Raw genomic sequence first — 21,437 nt, 5'->3', positions numbered from 1 at the left:
TTTACAACAGAAGCCCTGACACCCTTAGGACCCTGGCTAATAGTTTCTGGGTCAGCCCTTGGGCTCTTATACAGATATTTATGAGCCTCTGGCACTCTAATACCTATCTGGTTTAACCGGTGCAGGAGGCAGAGAGTCTGGATTAAGGGAAGCTTCAGAGAAAACATCCTGGACAACATCCAAAACAGGAGGTATAGCCAAAGGCCTATGCTGTGGTAAAAACAAAAATTCCCTAAGCCTCTTTCGGGAATCTGAGAAATCCTGACCTTCCCATTTAAAATGCTCCCTCATAGAATGCAGGGTTTCTGAAAAAGAAAAATCCTCTGGAGGAGAAGCAGAAGGACTAGAATCCTCTGCGTCTGAATCAGAATAAGGAGAAAAATCCTGAATGTCTTCAGCCGAAGACTCTGAGTAATCTGAAGAAAGTTCCAAACCTTCCACTTCTGGCTCCACCCTAGGCCTCTTACCGGGGGGGGGGGCATAGAACCTCTGATTAAGAACTTTTAAGCATGTGTTTTTTAGGTACAGAACCTGCAGAACTAGGACTGACACCAGAGGAAGACAAACCAGGCCTGACCTTGGAAGGTACCTTAGAGACAGAAGGGGAAGGCCTAACCACCTTATGCAAAGAAGGGAGTACAGCAACCTGAGAGGCCCCCTCAGCCTGACCAGACTCCTGAGAGGCCACATCTTGTAAAATTAACGGCTCCCCCTGAGACTCAGCTGAAACCTCGGCTGGATCCACAGATTCCACCGTAGTTTCTAAAGAACCGGCGTCCGGAACGGACGACTCATCCTGCTTGGACTTTAAAGATTTTTCCTTGCGCTTCTTAGCGGTAGCGGGCGTCGGAGGATCCGACAGCATATTGTAATTACACCGCTTACCGAAGACGAGCCTAGCGCAATCTAACCTACGTTTAATGGTGCGCTTATTAAATCTAGCACAAAAGTGACAACAGACTACGTCGTGCTCAGGCCCCAAACAAGGAATACAGAGAGAGTGGTAATCCCTATGAGGTATCTGTTTCCCACAAGAAATACAATTATTCACTTTTTCTGACATCCGGATTTAACTGAGGCAAGAAAAGACAAAAATATTCCCCAACGGGGTACTTAGCCCAACTTGGCTTTCGGTCTGAAACTCAGAATACGAAAATTTCAGAACGCTGAACGGCACTTGCAAATGCTGCTTCTGCTTCGGACCATGCGGCAAGAAAGACTGGGGATATGACGTCGGTCATGCGCTTTAATACCTCGGCGTACTGACGTCAGATCTGAGCGACCATGACCGACGCCAGCCTAACTCTTTGGTATTCGGGCCGACCGAGGACAGCGGACTACCCACAGGTTATGACTGCAGCAATGTGAGATGAAGAACATCAGGCAGAAAAGGAAACAAATTGATCTGATTTTCTTAATTCTTTAGTCCCGTGTAAGCAAAATCTGAGAATTCTGTGAATGTCTAAATGGTTTAGTCTGTACTCAGATTAGAGTGGTTTCGAAAAAACACTGGTAGCTCAACAGCAGTGCTCTGAGCTTATCTTGGGAAGAAAGGAAGGGGTTGTCCTGAGTGAGAGACTATCCTTGTGGAAAATAATGTAATGAGGTCGAATAGTAAGGGCTTGCAGTTCTGAGACTCTCCTAGCAGAGGTTATGGCTACCAAGAATAGTGTTTTCCAAAATCATTTCAGATATGATTTAGAGGGCGGCTCAAAGGGTGCAGGCATTAATGATGTGAGAACTAAGTTCATGTCGCAAGGTTCTGATGGTTGTTTGATCAGAGGCCTGAGAAGGAGAACTCCCTTCAAAAAGGTTTTGCACAAGGTGCAAGGCATGATGGGATTCCCCATGAAGCCAAAATGGAAATTAGAAATGGCAGCTAACTGAACACTGACTGTAGCGGCTGCAGCTCTTTCATGAAAAATTGACACAATGAAGGATAAAATAGATTCTATAAGAGCTGTATAGGGGTCTAAGCCTTGGTTTGTAGCCCAAATAGAAAACCTTCTCCATTTGCTGGAGTAGAACTTCTGAGTGGAAGGCTTACGGGAAGAGATCAGAATGTGTTTGACTGAAGGGGAGAAGGAGATGTACCTGGCTATTTGTGGAACTGCAGCAGCCATGCTGTCAATTGAGGGTGTGGATGGTGGGGTGGAACTGCCCCAATTGAATAATCAGGCCTGGAAATGGTTCCAGAATCCACGGTTCCTCCAAAAGGTATGGCAACAGGAAGGGAAACCATACTTGTCGAGGCCAGTAAAGAGCAATGAGGATCACAGTACTCAACTGCTTTTCTTTCTATATTACCTTTGGGATGAGAGGAAAAGGTGGGAAGGCATAAAGAAGTCACGGGAGCCAATCGTGGATTAGAGCACCCCTGGGTGACATCCCTGGATGGGGAATTAGGGCAAAGCAGCTGCTAAATTTGATGTTCAGTGAGTGGCGAATAGGTAACCGCAAGGCTGGCCACATCTGTGAATTATCTCTCATAAATTCTGTATACAGGGACAACTCGTGAGGCATCAGAATTGCTCAGCTGAGTTTGTCTGCTACCACACTGGATTTCCCCAGGATGTGTGTTGCTACCAGAAAACGGTGTCCATCGTGCATTTCCAAACTCAAGACCTCGCGGCAAAGTGGGCAAGATTTGGTTCCCCCTTGCTTATGTACCACACAACAGACATGTTTGTCTGATTGGATCACAATTGTCCCAGTGGGAAAGGAGCTGTGTAATGCTTGCAACGCATATTAGCACCGCTCATCTCCAGAACATTGATGTTAAATTGATTTGCGTCGTTCTGCCAAGTACCTTGGACTGTCATTCCCAGATAATGCCCCCCACATTATCTGGGAAGTGCCCGTGGTCAAAATTGCTTTCTCTTGGGGAGAAACAAGTGGACGACCTAAGAAACGTTCTGTGTGCAGCCACCATGTCAGATCCTTTTTGCAGGTGTTGGTTATGAAAATCTGATGAGACAACGGAAGGTCTTGCATCGACCATTGAGCAAATAGTAGCCACTGAAGTATTCTCATGTGTAGATGGGCTAGAGGAACTAATAAGATGGAAGAAGCCATAGTCCCTATGACTTGGACTACCCTGTCCTGAACTTTGTGACTGTTTAGCAAGGATATGACTTGACTGTGTAGAGACTACTCTTTCTGGCGTTAGTCTTGCTGACATGGTGGTTGTGTATTTCTGAGACTAAGAATACAATGTGCTGCGAAGGAGATGAGGCTGATTTTTTTTTTTAGGTTGACTGTGATGCCTAAACTGGCGCACAAGGTTAGTGTCTCATCCCTGGTTTTGATGAGTTTATGCTTGGTGGTAGCAGTGAGGAGCCAGTCGTCTAGGTACAGAAACACCTGGAATCCTTGAAGTCTCAGGTGAGCCGTTACCACTGCCATGCATTTGGTGAACACACTGGGGGCTGTAGTGAGACCAAAGGGCAGTGTTCGGAACTGGCTCCCAGCCAGAAGTTTAAGTGTCTCCTGGAGCGCCTGTCCATTTTGATGGGGTAGTACGTGTCCTGAAGATCTATTGAGCACATCCAACTGTCTTTCCCGATAAAAGGGAATATCGACTGCAGAGTGATCATTCGGAACTTCGATTTTTTTACATACTTGATTCTGCTGAGATCTAGAATTAATCTCCAGTCCCCTGTCTTTTTTGGAACTAAAAAAAATAGAGAGCAAGTTCCAAAACGTAATTTGCTCAGTGGGGACTTCTTGGATGACTTGTACAGCAACAAGATAACCTCTGATGTTGCATGGCCTAGTTGAATGGGTGGCATGTCTGGTAGAGACGTGTTTGTTGGGGGTTCAGAAACGAAGGGAATCCAATAACCTCTGGATATTATGGCGTGTAGCCAACAATCTTGCAAGATGTTTAGCCAGGCATTTGGGTACAGCGATAGACTACCCCAGACTGCCTCCAGAAACTGACAGTCTGGCAACTCCTCAGGGGCGATGGAAGGGACGATCAGAGAAGGTTTCTCCATCTCCCTGATGTTGGGGGCCTCCTTTGCCGTAAGGGTGGAGTCTTCCATTACATCCTCCCCATCTGCCTCTAGGGGAGGGTTAACCTTGTGCCCAAGGGAAACCTTTTTGGAATTTACAGAACCACATTTTCCCTCCTGTATTACCCTTGGGATAGGGTTTGGATGGGAGGGAGAAAGACTTCAACGGCAGACTAGATTTTCCCTTCCTGCTCGCACCAGGTCAAGTCTTTCACCTGGGGTTCAAAGAGAGATGAACCATCAAAGGGGGTGCTAGTGAAGGAAGACAAATGATATCGTGAAATTACAAATACACATCCAAGAACGTCTCCCAAGGGATATTCCTGCTGCAACTGCCCTACTCGTTCCGTCCGCTACATACGATAGCCTCATGGAGGAGTTGGCTATAGACGCGAGGGTGGAGAGCTGCGCAAAAACCTTAGCCATGGACCCCGGAGCTAATGAACCCTGGAAGGAATCTCCCAACTCCTTCAGGAGATCCCTCTTAAGACAAGTAAAATGGGTAAGGTAATTCAGCAATCTTAGAGTAAATGCCACTGAAGAGAAGGTACACTTCCCATACCCATCTATCGTCCTAGACTCCTTGTTAGGAGGATGGATATTAGATGATGTTTTGGATAACTCCAAGGTGGCCGCTGCTACCACCACAGCATCAATGGGAACTCCTTTGGTGAGAAAATCCTTCATCAGGCGCGGTCATGAATTTGGCATCCTCGGGACGGGCTCCACTGAGTCAGGGGAGGTCCAGGCTTTCTGCCAAATGACCCCCACGAGTTGGACAAAAGGCAGTGTCACCCAGAAGGTGGAAGGTCAGGAACCAAAGGCTTCAAGATACACAGATTCATCCTCAGTAAGGTTAGAGGTCTTCGTCACCCCTCTAAGGATTTCTAGGATGTCAGAAAAGGAGACATACTCAGAAGAGGATCTAGGGGACCCTTCTGATTCCTCTAAATCAGTGTCAGAAGGGACAGACTCCGGTGAGTCAACATGCTTCCTCTTACACAGTCTCTTCCGAGGGAGCTCTCCAGTGGGATAATCTGGGGAGGTCTCAGAAGAGGGGGCACATCCAATAGGGGCTGCTTGGGTCTCTGGTTCCCTACGCTGTGGGGTGGCGGGAGGAGGTTGCTGCCTGCTGGTGGTGGGCCACAGTTTCCAAGGGTATGGCTTTTGCAGAGGATAAAGCCTTCTCTATTGCTTTGAAAGCCCCCCACTCAGAGGAGATGGATGGTCAGCTCCTAGCCAAATGGAAAGGCTCCAAAGCAGATGTGGGAGTCGGGCAGAGTCTAGCAGAAGCACCAAGGGGGAGGGTCAGTTCCAAAGAAAACCCAGGATGACTGTCCCCTTCAGAGTGTACTCGAGATAGTCTGCTCCCAGATCCCTCAGCTCCAGACTAAGCCACTGGGGCTAGAGTAAATTGGTTCCGAGGAAGCAGGGAGGATCCCCGGAACTGACAGATCCAAGACCGAAGAACCTTAGGTAATTGGCTTCAAAAGCGAAGCAGTCAGAGGAGCAGTGGATTGCAAAGGGGTCGGCTCAGAGTCCTTGGTCCAAAGGGGCCAATTTTCTTGCCAGAGCTGGATCTGAAAGCAACCTCTTCACCACTCACTCGATGTCTTCATCTCATTGTGTCCTGGAGGACCTGGTAGAGACAGGAGTTCGCCTCCTCTCCAAAATTGGAGATCTCAAAGTAGACGGACAGTATCAGTATCAGGTAAATGCCTCGGTACCAAAGGTTGCCTCGACATCGAAGGGACAGACGGTACAGATGTGGAAGAAGCTGAATCGGAGCCAGAACTCCTTGGCTCTGACACTTTGGTCTTTTTCGATGGCTCCGAAACTGGGGTCAAAGATTTATGTTTTGAAGACTTAGGAGCTGCCTGACTGAGTTCCAGCTGTTCCTGGAAGGAAATGGTCAAAAGACCCCTATCAATGAGTTTTCACTTCCTCTCATTCAAGACCATGGTACTAAACAGATGGCAAAAGGTGCAGGGCTCTTGCAAATGAGCTTCACCTAAACAGTATAAGCAACTGGTGTGACAGTCAGACATTTTTTATGACCATCTATCTCACTTTTTAAACCCCGAAGGGCGATGGTCCTTATGCTCTCTATCCTTTTCTTTAGACATTATGACTGAAACTGTAGTCTAGCTAGAGAAGGCAACAATAACCAATTACTAACTACTAAGGTAACTATGTTAAAGAAGAGTATTGCATATATAAACTTTTTTTTGGACGTGCCTTTTTTGAAGTTTGGGAGTCAGGCTGGCAACTCGGCACCATAAAAATCCACTGCCTATCATGAGCAGACTGGAGCTCTGCTGTGGTGACCCCTAACCAGGAAAAGCCTAAAGACTTTATACACTCTGGGAGGAAAGGCCCTCCAACAAACTGGCACTACGGCCCTCTAACTTAAATGGGCCATACAATCCTAAGGGGGAAATAGAGGTAAAAAAAACTCAGAACAGTCACACTAAGAGATAACAGTAATAAAGACAAACAGAAAAAGAAAAGTTAAGAAAAAGACAAGATTTAGTAAATAAATCTATTACTTACCCAACGAGCCAGTATAACACAATCTCGAAGCTTTCGTGGCAAATGAGATCTGGGGAATTGCAGTGAGGCACCATGGGATAGGGGTTAGCCTCGAGCCAGTAAAAGCTCTCAAGCTTTAGTATCGACAGAGTCTGAGCAGAATACCAGCTCCGAACCCATCCAGCAAGAATTACAGCGAGATAGGACTACGTAACAAAGGCTCCAAAATATGATGGCCTGCAAACAAAAGTAACTGACTGGAAGATTACATTAAAAGGGATAAGTTATGTACTCACCATAACGTTCCACCCGAGTAGTTAAGACTTCATTTGTCATCAACCTGTGGGATGTCAGATCCGGAACGGATCAGACACAGCAGTTTCATCAGCATCTGATTGTAGCAGAGAAGCTGGCCTGGAAAAAGCTGGCTGTTTAGGGGGATGACCGAACAGATCCAATCGGTCCAGGGATCTCTTCCTCCCTTTGTCTTTGCTCCTCTCATTTTTAGACTCCCTATCCACAGGCCTCTGTCCAAGAAGGTTGAGTCCTGGCTTGGGAGGGAGAGGAAGACAGTGGTTGAAGGTGTGGTCATGGCTGTGACCACAATAGAAGAAGCAGCCACCTCCATAGCAGGAAGAAGTCCCTTGAGGATCAGTTTTGCCCTACAATCTGTTAGGGCCCTGGGGTGAACAGTCCAAAAACTGATGGGCTGCCCCAAGACACCACGCACAGTGAGACCATCCGCTGGGGATAACTTATGGTCACATTCTGTGCATTTCCTAAAGACCAGCTTGGCCTGCTGATCTGCCATACCAACACAGAAGGTATGATGCACCAAACAGTTTAAACTGAAGTACCCGACCCAAACACATTCACACACTCACTAGGAGGGAAAGGGAGACTAGGTCTGTTCTACCTACAACACAATTTTTTTTTATTTTTATTTATTTTTATTTTTTTTATGGGAAACGCAATGAGAAACTAGGGGAGGGAAGGCAAAGGACAGTAGGAAACCTACCTACACTAACAGCAACTCAAATATCTACAAAAACAGCAGAAAAAATGCATACCATGCCTGGAACTCTAAACCACGCTGCTTGGCAAAGCCAAAGCAAGAGAAATCTGAGGGAAGGAAGGAGATGGAGGAATATTATGGGTAAGGGAAGAGATTGGAGTTCAGATCAGATGCTGGTGAAACTGCAGTCTCTGATTCGGTCCGGATAAAACATCACACAGGTTGATGATCAAATGAAGTTAGCTACTTCAGATCCTGAATTTTAAGAAAATTCCTGAGGAAATAAAGATTGTGCAGTTTTCTTGGACTGTATTAGTCAGTGGACTGATGCTCCACAGCCAAACACTGGGATGGAAAGTAAATATACCCCTTTGCTGGTCCAAAAAGCAACCTACACAGACTGCTACGAAATGTGGATCATATCATCTGAAGAATTACTGCCAAAGCTATGCAAGAAGGGGAGCTTATCATAAAAAAGGGAGGGGGTGCGAGTCTTCATAGGTGATTATTCTCTGCAGAAATGAAATGGAAGCAATTTCATTCCAGCAACTGAACTATCAAGGGAAATGAAACTCACCATTAACCTCGGGCATCCAGTGACCTTTCGCATTTCCACCTTCGAACCAGTGCACATGCATTCGAAGATTGCCTTGGAGGACCTGGAGAGAAGGAAGACATGCCAGGAGAAAATAAAGGTGACTGGCAGAAATTGTATCAGGACAGGTAAAAAGGGAATAAGAAACATGGAGAACAAAAGTATCCAACAAAGCCTTTTTCCTATATTCCAGGAAATTGCAGCTAAAGAAAAAAGGGCATACTCTCAACATGTTCTGGACAACACAAACAGGGGGAAATAAATTGGGCCAATCCTGAATGAAGCAGAAAAGTTGGAAGTGTGGATGTCTTGCATGGAACAATGCTTTAAAGCTGGATACTTACCAGGGCTGTCAAGTTTTTTAATTTGAAAAAGTTAACATTTTGGGTTAGGTCTGTTTAAACGTTTATTAATGTCGCGACAGTGACCGATAGATACCCCTAGTTGTAGAGTGGCTGGTTATTAAGCTTACACCTCTTAGATCTGAAGTTAAACACTTGCCTCACAGAGTGATCTGTATGCAAGTTATATTCAGTAGGAACTTCCTCAAAAAAAGAAATTCTGTACTTCAAGAATTGATCTCTGTTCTCCATTTTCGTTCAACATATGGGTATTAAATCCAGCTTGGCCTCTTCATTAGATTCACAGATCCAACTATCTAACACCTCCCTTACTCCTAATGCCCAACCAACTTAACATACCTCAGACAGAATTTTTGACCCCAGTATACAGTATTTTATTCTATAAATACTGGAACTCAAAGAATGAAGGGTTCCCAGGAAATATTCCTTGGAAGTACTCCAGAAAGTGGAAGGGGTTAATAGGGTGGGATCTTGAGAAAGGATGAAAATGAACAGATTCATAGTTAAGGCAAGTAGATAACTTTTGCATCTGATGTTGACTGTCTCAGTTGAGGAATGAATGAAAATCAGTACCTTGCTAGATGAACCTTGGGCAGTACTCCAAGAATACTTTGGAGTACGCAGAGCCAAAGGCAGTACTGTTCATAGTAATGAAGTCCAAATTCTAATGAGCAATTAAGAGCAGTGGGCCAAGAAGCAGCTGCACAGGTATTTACTGAATCCCTTAACCAAATGGCTGAAGCGATGACCACAGACCTTGCTGAACATGCTTTTGATGGCTTAGGCAAAGAATAATATCCATTTACAAAGGACATGCAGTCAACCATTTGACTAGTTACTTTGAAAACTGTCGTGCCCAATCTTATGAGAAAAATGTGACAACTGGTCAGATTTCCTGAAATCTTTGAATCAATGAAGATAAAAAATCAAAGTTGCCTGTGAATGTCCAAAAGATGCAGCATATATTCACATTTACTGGCAAATGCTGGGAAAAACAGGAGGTGGACGACCTGGTTAATGTAAGACTCCAAAGCCACCTTGGGTAAAAAGGAAAGATTAGTACATGAAGAGAGTCCTTATGAAAAGACAGGTACAGAGACTTGAAAGGAAGCCTGGAATTCAGATACTCGCCTAGCTGAGAAACATTACAAGAAAAAAAAGTGTCTTCCAGGTCAAAATCTGAGGTCTAATAGTTCACCAAAAGTTAATTTCAGTGAACACCTCTTCGACACTTTCAGTGAAATTCACCCACAAATCGCTGAACTTTCAAAGGGCAATAAAGTAGTTGGTCAACTACACAACTCTGCCGTTTTCCCCACCGTAGTGCAATCTCGGAGTAGGTATATACAGTTGGGGGATGTGGGGGACTAAGCCTCCACTTGGTGGATTTGATTTAGTTAGCTGTGGGTTATGTGTCAAGGGGCAATTGTTTCACTGCCATTGGAAAAGTCAGTAAATCGTGGAAGTGATTTTCAATGAAAATGTGTTCACAAAGAAGTGTTCGCTGAAAATAACTTTAGCGAACTACTGACCTCAAAAATTTTAGGTTTGATTTTGCAGCGTGTTCAAATGAACCTAGAGTCAAACTTTGAAGTAAAATATTAAATTCTTAAGGGTCCTGGACTGGATGCCCAAGTAAAAAAGTGACTCTCAAGGGTTTTGCATAATTTAGACAAATATAATTTTCCCCAGAGCAAAAAGACATACCAGCCAGTTGGCCTTTGAGGGTGGAAAAGAGCCTCCTCATGACAAACAGGTAGCAAAAATACAGAACTGCCGAAGACAGAGCAGAAAGGATTTGCAGCTCTGTACACCCCCAATACAAAATCTTTTCCATTTGCTTCTGCACACCCTCTTCATGACAGCCTTTTAAGAGGATAAAAGGATACTTTGAGCAAGGATGACAGCCTCGGCTGATTAGCCATCACTGGAATGAGAGAAACAATGCAGTCAGATTGGGGCCTGAAATCTCTGGATAGACTTACACTAAGATCCACTATCAAAGGTGGATTCCAAAGATGAGGCCACAAAAAGAAACGCGATTTGATGAGGCCAAAAGGATTATAAGCTCTTTAACCATAAGGCTTTCTGCAAGTGTGGCCAATGGGAGGGGTACAACGAAAGCATAGTGCTGAAAATTTTTTTTAAACCGCTCCAACACAGTAGATGTTCCTTACAAATATGTATAATCCTGACTGGGGCACAAACGCTCTTCCATAAACCACTCAACTGATAGGGTCCACTGTAGAATTTGCATACAATGCCTGGCCCTGTAGAATTCGCATAAGATGCCTGGCCCTGTAGAATTCGCATACGATGCCTGGCCAATGGTACTATAGTTATCACTGATGCTATCAACCCCAAGGCCTACAAAACTAGTTGTACTGGTGGAGACAACAGAGATTTCTTCCTTTATTTGGGATCAGAGGGTCTGTACTCTTGTTGGAGGTACAGACACTATCTGATTGGCTCTAGAGGAGCACCTATGAACCCCAGGTTCTGTATAGGAATGAAATGCAACTTGCTGCAGTTGACTGAGACACAGATGGTGGGACAACTGAAGCATGTAGTCAACTTGTTTGTTAAAGTACATGCTTGGCCGTAAACATCAGAAGCCAGTCATCTAGACACAAACATCCAGAATCCTAGCAGTCTTTGTGATCTGCTACCACTGCCGTGCATTTGTTAAACATCCTGAGGGCTGTAGCGAGAATAGGCAGTGCTCTGAATTGGTAGTGTCACCTAGCCCTAAGGGCCGATATCTTCTGTAAAGCATTGTCATTTTGACATAATAGCACATATCCTGAAGATCTATCAAGCACATCCAATCATCTTTTAGTAACAGAGGTAAAATACAATGACCACTGACCATCCAGAAGTTTGAGTAACTTGTATATTGATTTAGTTTGCTGAGGTCAGGAACGGCTCAAAACCCCTGCTTTCCTTGGCACTAAAGAACCTTGAGTAAATTTTGGATCCTATCTAGTCTGCATTGACTTTTTGGATGCCTCTCTAAGGAGCTTTATTTCCAGAACTGCTGTGTCCCTCATCTGGTGGACCATCAAGGATACCACGTCATTTTTATTGGGGGAATTTCAGCAACACCAATGGTATTTATCAGAGAGAATCCATGAAATAATAAGTTATGTACTCACCATAATGTTCTGAGTAGGTGACTTCATTTGTCTGCAACCTTTGGGTCTTGGATCCGACTTCGGATCCGAGCCGGAAACTTTTTCTTACAGCTTATGGATCCGAGCTCCTAGCTCCTCCCCTTACCCATAATCCCCTACCAACCCTGATTGACCTCAGATCAAGTTTGCCCTTATAGCAAATTTCAGACCAAAGTGCCCCAAAAGGGACCAAGAAAGGACATTCAAGAATTGACTTCTGAAGGCCAGGGGGAAGGAGGGGGTATGGTTTCAGACAAATGAAGACACCTACTCAGATGGAACGTTATGGTGAGTACATAACTTCTTAATCTGAAGTAGGGGTTTCTTTGGCAGCAACCTTTGGGACAGAGTCCCCAGCTACCTGGATCTTGGGCGGCCATCATGGAAGGATGTTCCGGAGCACTGCAGAGCCAAAGGATGCTCTCCCTCTGGAAATAGCGTCCAGCTTATAATGGTTGATAAAGGTATGAGATGAGGCCCAAGTGGCTGCAGAGCAAATATCATCCAAAGATACTCTAGACCAAAGGGCAGCAGAAGCAGATATGGAGCGAGTAGAATGCACCCGTACTCCCTGTGGTGCGGGTCTCCCCAAAGTTTCATAGGCCAGAAGAATACACTGAAATCCATCATGATAAGGTGACCTTAGAATAACTTTACCCAGATTGAATTTGGCAAAGGAAATGAACAACTGATCTGATTGTCTGTGACCAGCAGTCCTATGAATGTAGAAGCTCAGTTGTCTGTGCACGTCTAAGGAATGCAGCTTGTATTCTCCTTTATTCTGGTACTTAGGGAAGAAAACTGGCAGGTTAATTGACTGATTCATATTGGTTTCTGAGGCCACCTTAGGAAGAAAGGATGGATTGGTCCTGAGGTACACATTATCCTGATGAAAAATCAAGTAGGGAGGTTTCGCACAAAGGGGCTGAAGTTCAGAAATTCTTTTCACTGAAGTGATGGCAACAAGGAACGCCGTTTTCCAGGAAAGATATTTAAGTTCGGCCGAGGCAGCTGCTTCAAAGGGAGGGGCAGTCAAGGCTTGAAGGACTAATGATAGATCCCAAGGGGGTACAGCTTCCTTGACAGGAGGCCTGAGCAGGAAGGTACCCTTGAGGAAGGTTTTACATCATTTCGCAGTCATCAAGGGACCCGACTCGTGTCCCACATGGTAATGAGAAATGGCTGCCAATTGAACCTTGACCGTAGAACAGCTAGCTCCCAGTTGAAAATGTCCGGTGAGGAAATCCAAGTCTGACTGCAACGAAGCCGTGAAGGGATCTATGTTATGGTGTTCCGCCCAGATGGAAAAACGCTTGCATTTACTGCGATAGACTTTTCTAGTGGAAGGTTTATGTGCTGCCACCAAGATGGCTTTAACTGGTGAAGAGATGCCGGGGGTCCTGACTAAGAGTGGAACTGGAGCAGCCAAGCTGTCAGCTTCAGGTAGTCCAGATTCGGGGTCGGTAGGCCTAAGGGCTGGGATATTAGATCCGGAATGGGATCCAGAATCCAGGGAGGATTCACCAGATGAGACCACAGGTAAGGGAACCAAGTTTGACGAGGCCAGAATGGGGCAATGAGGATCATTCTACTCCCTAACAGAGAGGCTTTCTGTATTAGTTTCAGCATCAGGGGTCGAGGAGGATAGGCATAAAGTAGACCGGGAGGCCAAGCATGCACTAGAGCGTCTCTTGGGGCTTCCCCGAGGGGGGATCAGAGCGAAGAAGCTGGAGCATTTTGTGTTTGAGGGAGTGGCAAAAAGATTGCAGCAGGGTTGCCCCCATTCGGCAAAAATCCGCTTCGCTACCTGGGAATTGAGAGGCCACTCACGAGGGGAAAGAATAGTGCGGCTCAGCTTGTCCCCCAGAATGTTGGACCGTCCCGGAATGTGCATTGCGTTAAGGAAGCGGTTGGTGGAGATCGCCCATTCCCACACCCTCATGGCCTCACGACAGAGGGTAGGACCTGGTCCCCCCCTGTTTGTTGATGTACCAGACAACTAACATGTTGTCCCATCTGTATCGCAATAGTTCCTATGGGGAGAAGGTTCTGAAGTGCTCGCAAAGCCAACAGCACCGCCCTCATCTCCAGAACATTGATATGCAAGGTCTGTGTCATTCCACGTGCCTTGGACCATCCTGCCTGAGCAATGCCCCCCCCACACCAGAGGCGAGAGGCGTCAGTGGTCACCGTGGCGAGGGGAGGCGGCGTACAGAAGGGTCGTCCCGTATGAAGGTCCGGGGACTGGAGCCACCATAAGAGGGACCTCCTGCAAGCCCTGCTGAGTAAGATAGGATGGCTGAGGGGGAGAAACTGAAAAGACCATTGGACTAAAAGGGTCCACTAAAAGGGTCCACTGTAGCACCCTCATATTCAGACGTGTGTATGGAAGAGTTACTGCTGCTGCCATAGAGCCTAGCGACCTCAGGACCAATTCCGCCGGTGGGGCTTTTAATTGGAGGATGGCCCGCACATGAAGTCTCAGGTTTTGAAGTCGCTCCGAAGTGAGGAACGCTCGCAGACTTCTTGTATCTAGTTTGGCCCCTATGAAATCTATCACTTGTGTTGGAGCAAGGGAGGATTTGTCCAGGTTGATCTTAATGCCTAGATGGAGAGCTAGCCGGAGAAGGTGATTTCTGGCTGTGAAGAGTAGATGCCTTGTTGGGGCGGACAGGAGCCAGTCATCCAGGTATGAGAAGACCTGCATTCCCTGGAGTCTCAGGTGGGCCGTTATCACTGCTAACACTTTGGTAAACACCCTGGGGCTGTGGCGAGACCAAAGGGAAGGACCCCAAACTGATAGTGACTGGCTCCCAGCCGGAAGCGGAGAAACCTCCTGGATCGTCTGTCCATTAAAATGTGGTAGTACGCATCCTTGAGGTCTATTGAGCACATCCAGTCGCTCTCCCGCAAGAGGGGGAGAATGGATTGAAGGGTGACCATCCGGAATTTTTCTTTGGTTACTGACAGGTTCAAGAGTGAAAGATCGAGAATCGGTCTCAAGTCCCCCGTCTTTTTTGGCACCAGAAAGATCCTGGAGTAAAACCCTAATCAGAGTTGATCTGGGGGGACGAGCTGGATGGCTCTTTTTTTAAGCAGCTGCTGAATTTCTGCAGCTGCTGCCTCCCTCTGATCGGGTGGTACATCGGGGAGGTTTTTGAGTCTGGGGGCATGGTGCAGTGGGATTTTGTAACCTCTAGATAGGATACGAAGCACCCAGCGATCTGACGTAATGGACTCCCAAGCCACCAGGTGCTTCGAGAAGCGCCCCCCTGACTGCCTCCAGAGTAAAGCAGTCGGGCAACCCCTCAGGGCTGCTGCGTGGGCCAATCAGAGAAGGTTTCTCTGGACCCAAAATTTCTCGGGGCCCATCTGCCTCTAGGGCAGTGTCCTCCCTGTCCTCCTCTGCCACGGAAGGACTGGTTGTCCGGAGCAGGATGAGGATGTTGCGATTTCCAGAACCACATCTTCTTCTGTCCCTTTTGGTTCTTGGAGAAGGACCTCTGGGGAGCAGAGAAGCGGACTCCGATGGCGGGCAACGTCTTCCCGTCCTTTTTGCTCTGGACAAGTGTCTCGCGAATAGTCTTGCCAAACAAGGCAGAACCAAAGGGGGCATTCGCAAAGGACGCCTTAAAGGGCTCCGCAAAGTCACAATGTCGGAGCCAGGCCTGACGTCTCATGACTAGACCCGCTCCGTTGGCTCTAGCGGCTCCCTCTGTGGCGTGGGACAAAAGCCGCATACAGGTATTTAACACAGATCTTAGAGTGGCCATACGAGTGGAGTACAACTGCTTGTCCTCTGCCGACATGGACTCTGGGGAGAAGCAGCATATTCTTTGATAAGTTCTCGCTGCATCCTGATGACATGTGCCATGTAGTTCAGGGACCTTACTGAGAAGGTCGCTGAACTAAATACCCACTTCCCGAGGCGATCCATCGAGTGGGACTCCTTGCTCGTTGGATGGACCGAGAAGCTCTCCTGAGCTAATTCCCTGTTCGTGGCTGCCGCCATCGAGACGGCATCTACGGGGGGACCCATGCTCCAATGGGACCGGTCTGCAGGGGACTCAAAATTCTATCCGGGTGTTTGGGGACTGGTTCCACAGTGTCCGGCTCCTTCCACGCCCTGGTGGTGGTAAGGTCCACCACGGGGTCGGCCGGAGGGGACACCCAAGAGGTAGACTGGCCTGCTTCGAATGCCTCCAGGAACACAGACTCTGAGGAAGCCTTGAGGGCAGACCCCCCCCCCCCCGATCCTGAGCATTTCCATGATGTCTCCAAAGGAGACATCCTCGGGGGGTGACCTTGGGGAGCCTTCCCCTTCATCCATGTCCGTGTCCTCTGTTAAGGACTCGGGGGAGTCCACGTGTCTCCTCTTACACTTATGCTTGCGAGGCGCTTCCTTGGGGGGACTGTCCGAGGAGGTCTCACCAGCAATATCCTGTTCCAGTGGAACAACCTGGGACATCGAAGCAGGCTGTCCCTGTGGCTGGGTGATGGAAGCCTGGCCCAGCAGAGAGGGAGTGCAGGGTGGAGCCGATGCAAGGACCGGGGGTCCGGATGCTCTCAACAGAGCCCTCTCCACTACACTGAAGGCCGATGGGGAGCCTCTCTCCCTGGAATATGAAAGCCGGCTCCCACTCGGATCCGATGAAGGGATCGGAACCGGTGCAGAGGCCACCAGATCCGAAGGACCCGTTCGCTCCAACCTGGATGGAGCCGAAGGCACACTGAATCCCTCAGATTCAAAGCTCGGCCCACGGCTCCGAGAGGTCGGATCCGAAGGACCAGACAGACTCGAGAGCAGGATCGGATCCGAAGTACCCAGTACTGTCGCCGCCGACCCACCCCCAGCTGCAACGCTGCCTGGCTCAGAGCGCTCCAAACCTGGGAAGCGGGTCGGAGAAGGAGCTATCAGGGCAAAAAAAAAGGTGTCGAGCCCCGAGGGGCAAGAGCACTCCCATCTGCAGCTGGGCCTGGATGAACCTTATCATCCGGTCCAAGTCTGCATCAGAAAGGCTATAAGTAGATCTCGACGAGGTCACTGAGGTGGGCCGGGAATGCCACCTCGATGACCTCGACGGAGATCGGGTCTCCTCCTCGGATCCCGGGGAAAAGCAAGGGGATCGGGATCGGATCCGAGGAGAGGACCTGGAAGCCGTGGAGGGAGAAGCCCGCTTAGCTGGGGGGGGCCAAGTGGAGGCCTCGGCCCGCCGCTTGTGGTGCTTCTCCCTCCTTTTCTCCCTCCTGGCCTCCCTTTCCTCCGGCGTCTTAGTGGGAGTTTGAGTCCCAGCCAGGGGAAGGGGGGCAGGAGTGGCTACCGCCAAGGACTGAGGAGGAGCCACGGGAGTACCGGAGGCCAAAGCTGGATCCGGGAGCAAAAGTCCCGCCAGAACCAACTTCGACCTCCGCTCTTTCAGTGCCCTGGGGTTGAACGCTGCGCAAATGGAACACCCTGAAGACAGGTGTTCAACCCCAAGGCACCGAACACACAGAGTGTGGCCATCCGCCGGTGAAAGCTTATGGCCACACTCGGTGCACTTACAAAAAATGGGTTTTGGGGCCTCCAACATTAGAAAAAAATAACTACACAAACACACCAGGCCCCAAAAACACAAGCAACACACTCTACGAACCAGCGAGGGGAGGAATTACACTAAAAATGAATAAAATTAACAAAAGGGAATCCTAAACACACACACTATTTAAGAAATCAAAGATTTTCTGTATTAACAAGCTTTTTTCTCAAGACTTATCTGAAAGTTGCCAGGAGCTCTGAAATCCAGCTGTCTCTTCTAAGAGCGGCAAACTAGATCTGCCGATCAGGGTTGGCAGGGGATTATGGGTAAAGGGAGGAGCTAGGAGCTTGGATCCATAAGCTGTAAAATAAGTTGCCGGCTCGGATCCGAAGTCGGATCCAAGACCCAAAGGTTGCTGACAAATGAAGTCCCTACTTCAGATCCCTGGGTTTTCCAGGCAACTTCTGAGAAAGGATGGTGTTTTACATTAAGAGTTCCCCATCTGCCTCTGAGGAAGCCTTCTCCTTCTGACTCTTGAAAAGGTCACTAGGATTTAGGAAATTAAATTATGTACTCACCATAACTAAGCATCCTTGTAAAAAATTTTTTTCCACAACAGATGGGTTCCAATCCGATCTTCAGATCCAACTCAGCCACATACCCAAGACTTTAGGATGCAACATTCTAGTTTCTCCTCCTACCCCTAACACTCAAGTCCATCCCCATTTCCTCAGATAAAGTTTGTTGACACAAGGCCCATATAGCTAGACAGAGACAAGAATAGCTGACAACACAAGAGAAGGCCTAAAACCTGGAACTGTAAGTTCCAAAACACCATCCAACAGGTTTCTTCAAAAGAAAGAAGGATGGGAGGATGGATGTGAAGGAAGTACAGGAAAAATGAAAACTGACAGCTGCCTAGTTATGGTAAGTGCATAACTGAAACCTGATGTTGTCCTTTTAATTCTTCCTCAATACGAGGAATACAGTTTCCAGCTGCGTTGATTTACCTTCTTAACTACCATCAAACACAAGGTGGTTGTTTCTAGAAAAAATATCCAATTTGCAAAAGACTAAGGTGTGAGCAATGGACCATGTGGCTACTGTACAGATATCAAAGTCCTTGACCAGAAAGCAGATCAACTAGCCATGGAACTGGTTCACTGAGCCTTGGGTGGTTTATGGAGGGGAATGCCATGAGAATAAAATCGATGAAATACAAAATTTGTAATCCAATTAGCTAAAGTGACTTTAGACACTGGAAAATCCAGTCTTCTGTTGAAAAAACAATAAATAGCTGATCGGATTTCATTTCTTTTGTCTTATGAAAATGTAGCAGTCTGTATTTAAAGAAATACAAACATTACAAGGTCACATCCCAAGTAGGGAAGGGAATCAACAGGAGGCCCGAGAAGGAAGATGTCCTTCAGTAAGACTTGCACCATCAGGAGGAAAAGGTAAGCCCGGTACTGACATGAAAACTAGAGATGGCCACCAACTGCAGTTCGATAGTAGAGGAGCTGGACCCTTACTGAAAAATGGAAGATGAAAAGGATATCAGGAATTGAAGCTGATGAGAAGAAATCCTCCGTTCCACGGACCAAAGGGAAAAACGTTTCACTTACTAGGACAGACCTTTTTAGTAGAAGACATCTGGGAAGCTAAGAATTCTGACGGGGAAAAGCTAGCCTGGACTGTATTAATATCACAGAAAGTGGAGAAACCACGCATCAGGTGAAATGACCAGAGATTCGGTGGTTCTGACGTGTGAGAGATGAGATTCAGAATGGGATCCAGTATCCAGGGAGGATATTTGAGACCAGATCTTGGGAAGGAGAACTACACCTGCAGAGGGCAGAACAGGGAAATGAGTATCATGGAATTTTCAGCCTGTGGGCTTTCTGAAGTACTTTGGGGATCAAAAGAAGAGGAGGGTATGCATGCAGGAGACCCATGGCAATCGTGAATAGTGTTAATCGGAAACCGCCCCTTTGGGGTAATAAGGGCAAAGTATCTGGTGCATTTGTTCATTGCAGATGCAAAAAGATCACAGCAAGGTTGGCCCCAACAGGCAAAAATCTAAGAAGCCACGGAAAGATTGAGGGGCCACTCGTGAGGAGTCAAAATAGACCCGAGTTTATCTGCCAAGACGGACTCCCAGGTATTTGCATTGCAAGGAGAAAGTGACTGTAGACACTGCCCATTCCCACACTCTCATTGCCACTCTGCAAAATGGGTACAAACATGTTCCCCCTTAGGTCTTGGTATACCAGACCACCAACACGTCGTCTGTATGAATTGCCACGGATCCTACAGGAAGGCAACCCTAAAAAGCTTGTAAAGCAAGGACTGCCCCATATCTAGAACATTTATGTGCTATTTGGTCTCCAAGGGGGACCACGTCCCTTGGACAGTTCTGCCCTGACAAAGACCCCGTGACCAAACAGGGAAGCATTCGTGGTCACCATGGCTGTGGGAGGGGCAAAAGAATGATCTGCCTCAAAGGAGATCCTCAGACTGAAGTTAAATGCAGGTGATGTCTGCAAATGGGAGTCAATGAACAGGCATGGACAATGGATGAGCAAGAATCAACCAGTGCACAAATACTGTCCACTGAAGTACCTGTTAAATATCTCGCTAAAGGGATAACAGGCAGCGACATGGACCCCACAGCTCTGAGAATGAGGTATGCCTGAGACAATGGAACCTCCAGTATGGCCCTGACTTGCTGCCTGATCAAATACTCTACATGGGGAGGTAGTGCTGCAATATGGTACCATGTTGAGATGGGTCCAATGAATTCTAGACTGCAGTGGGGAGAGTTAGGACTTTGCTAAACTGACTGTAATCCATGGCATTTCAAAGGTTTTCAAAAGGTACTGCATGACACCTACCAGTTGATAACCTTGTGGGAGCTGTGAGGAGCCAATCGTCCAGATATAAAAAGACCTGAAATTCCTGAAACCTCAAGTGAGCCACTACGACCATCAAGTATTTCGTAAACACAGACAGCTGTGGCAAGTCCAAATAGCAGGTCTCTGAACTGGTAAAGATGCACTTCAATCTGGAAGCGTAGGTGCCTCCTGGAGTGCTCGTTTATCTTGACAGGACAGATGCCCTTTAGGTCTATGAAGCACATCAAATTATTCTTCGGCAGCAGACAGGATGGTCTGAACAGTGACCAACTGGAAGTTATACCTGACTTTGTTTCCAGAGTTGCAGACTAGGACATAGGGCCCCAGTGGAATTTGGCACCAACAAGAAGAGAGAATAAGTTCCGAATCCTGTTTGTCCTACTGGGGCCTTCTGGATGGCTTTTTCTAGAAGTGCCAAGACTTCTTTTTGGGCCTGTTCACTCTCTGGGTGGCACATCGGGGAGAACCTTCTTGAGATTTACTGGGGGTAGGAAAAAGGGAAATGCAATAAACCCTGAATATAATCTGAGGCACCAACTGATAGTTATAGATGCCCAGGCATTTGGGTGCAATGAAAAATGACCCCAACCTGCCTCCGGGGCAGGACAGCCGGCAACACTTAGGAACACAAAGCTTCTCAGAGAAAGGTTCCCTTAAGCCCTGATTCTGAGGACCCCATCTGCCTCTAGGGAGGTGTCTGCCAATGAATCCCTTCCCCTGCCTCTGGAAGAGGAACCTTCTGGAGCATCTTGGAAGGAACCCTGCAATTTGTGGAACCAGTGTTTTACCCCCCTTTTGGTTTTTGGAAAGTCTTTTGAGGGGTAGAATTCTTGATCCCAAACACCAACAGCGTTTTCCCCTCCTGTTCACTGCGGGTTAAACTTTGACTGATGGTCCCAACAGCGACAAACCATCAAAGGGGATGCTAATAAATGCCTTTAAGGGTTCTGCAAACCTGAAGAGCCACATCCAAGCAAGACTGTTCCAGCGGTACCCTCCACGGAGCACTTATTTCCCCACTGCCACCGATCAATGTCGAGGAATTAGCAATAGCTGAAAGAGTGGGAAGCTTGGGAGATATACCTGCTTCAGGTTCTCCGCTGGCATCAACTCTGAAAGGGATTTGTTCAGTTCAGAAACCAGATCTTTTTGGAGGCAGGTAAAATGTGCGAAGTAATTTACAGCTCTCAGACTAAATGTGCCTAAAGCACAAACACGTTTCCAGTATGTCAACTGCCCAAGAAACTCTGGGGGATGGATGTTGTGGCACTGTTCAGCCAGCTCCACGATAGCATCAACATGCTCACCCT

General features: G+C 47.3%; 1 protein-coding gene across 1 annotated transcript in view; it reads right to left on the bottom strand.

Moving 5' to 3' along the window:
* The window catches only part of DDX4 (DEAD-box helicase 4), a 2,434,953-nt gene that overhangs the window by 1,967,328 nt on the left and 446,188 nt on the right, over positions 1–21,437 (bottom strand). The gene's annotated exons all lie outside the window — the stretch shown is intronic.

This window comes from Protopterus annectens, chromosome 2.part2 (genome assembly GCF_019279795.1).
Source record: "Protopterus annectens isolate FY-2018-M chromosome 2.part2, PAN1.0, whole genome shotgun sequence".
NCBI classification, from domain to species: Eukaryota; Metazoa; Chordata; order Ceratodontiformes; family Protopteridae; genus Protopterus; species Protopterus annectens.
This window is presented reverse-complemented; position numbering and strand designations above follow the sequence as displayed.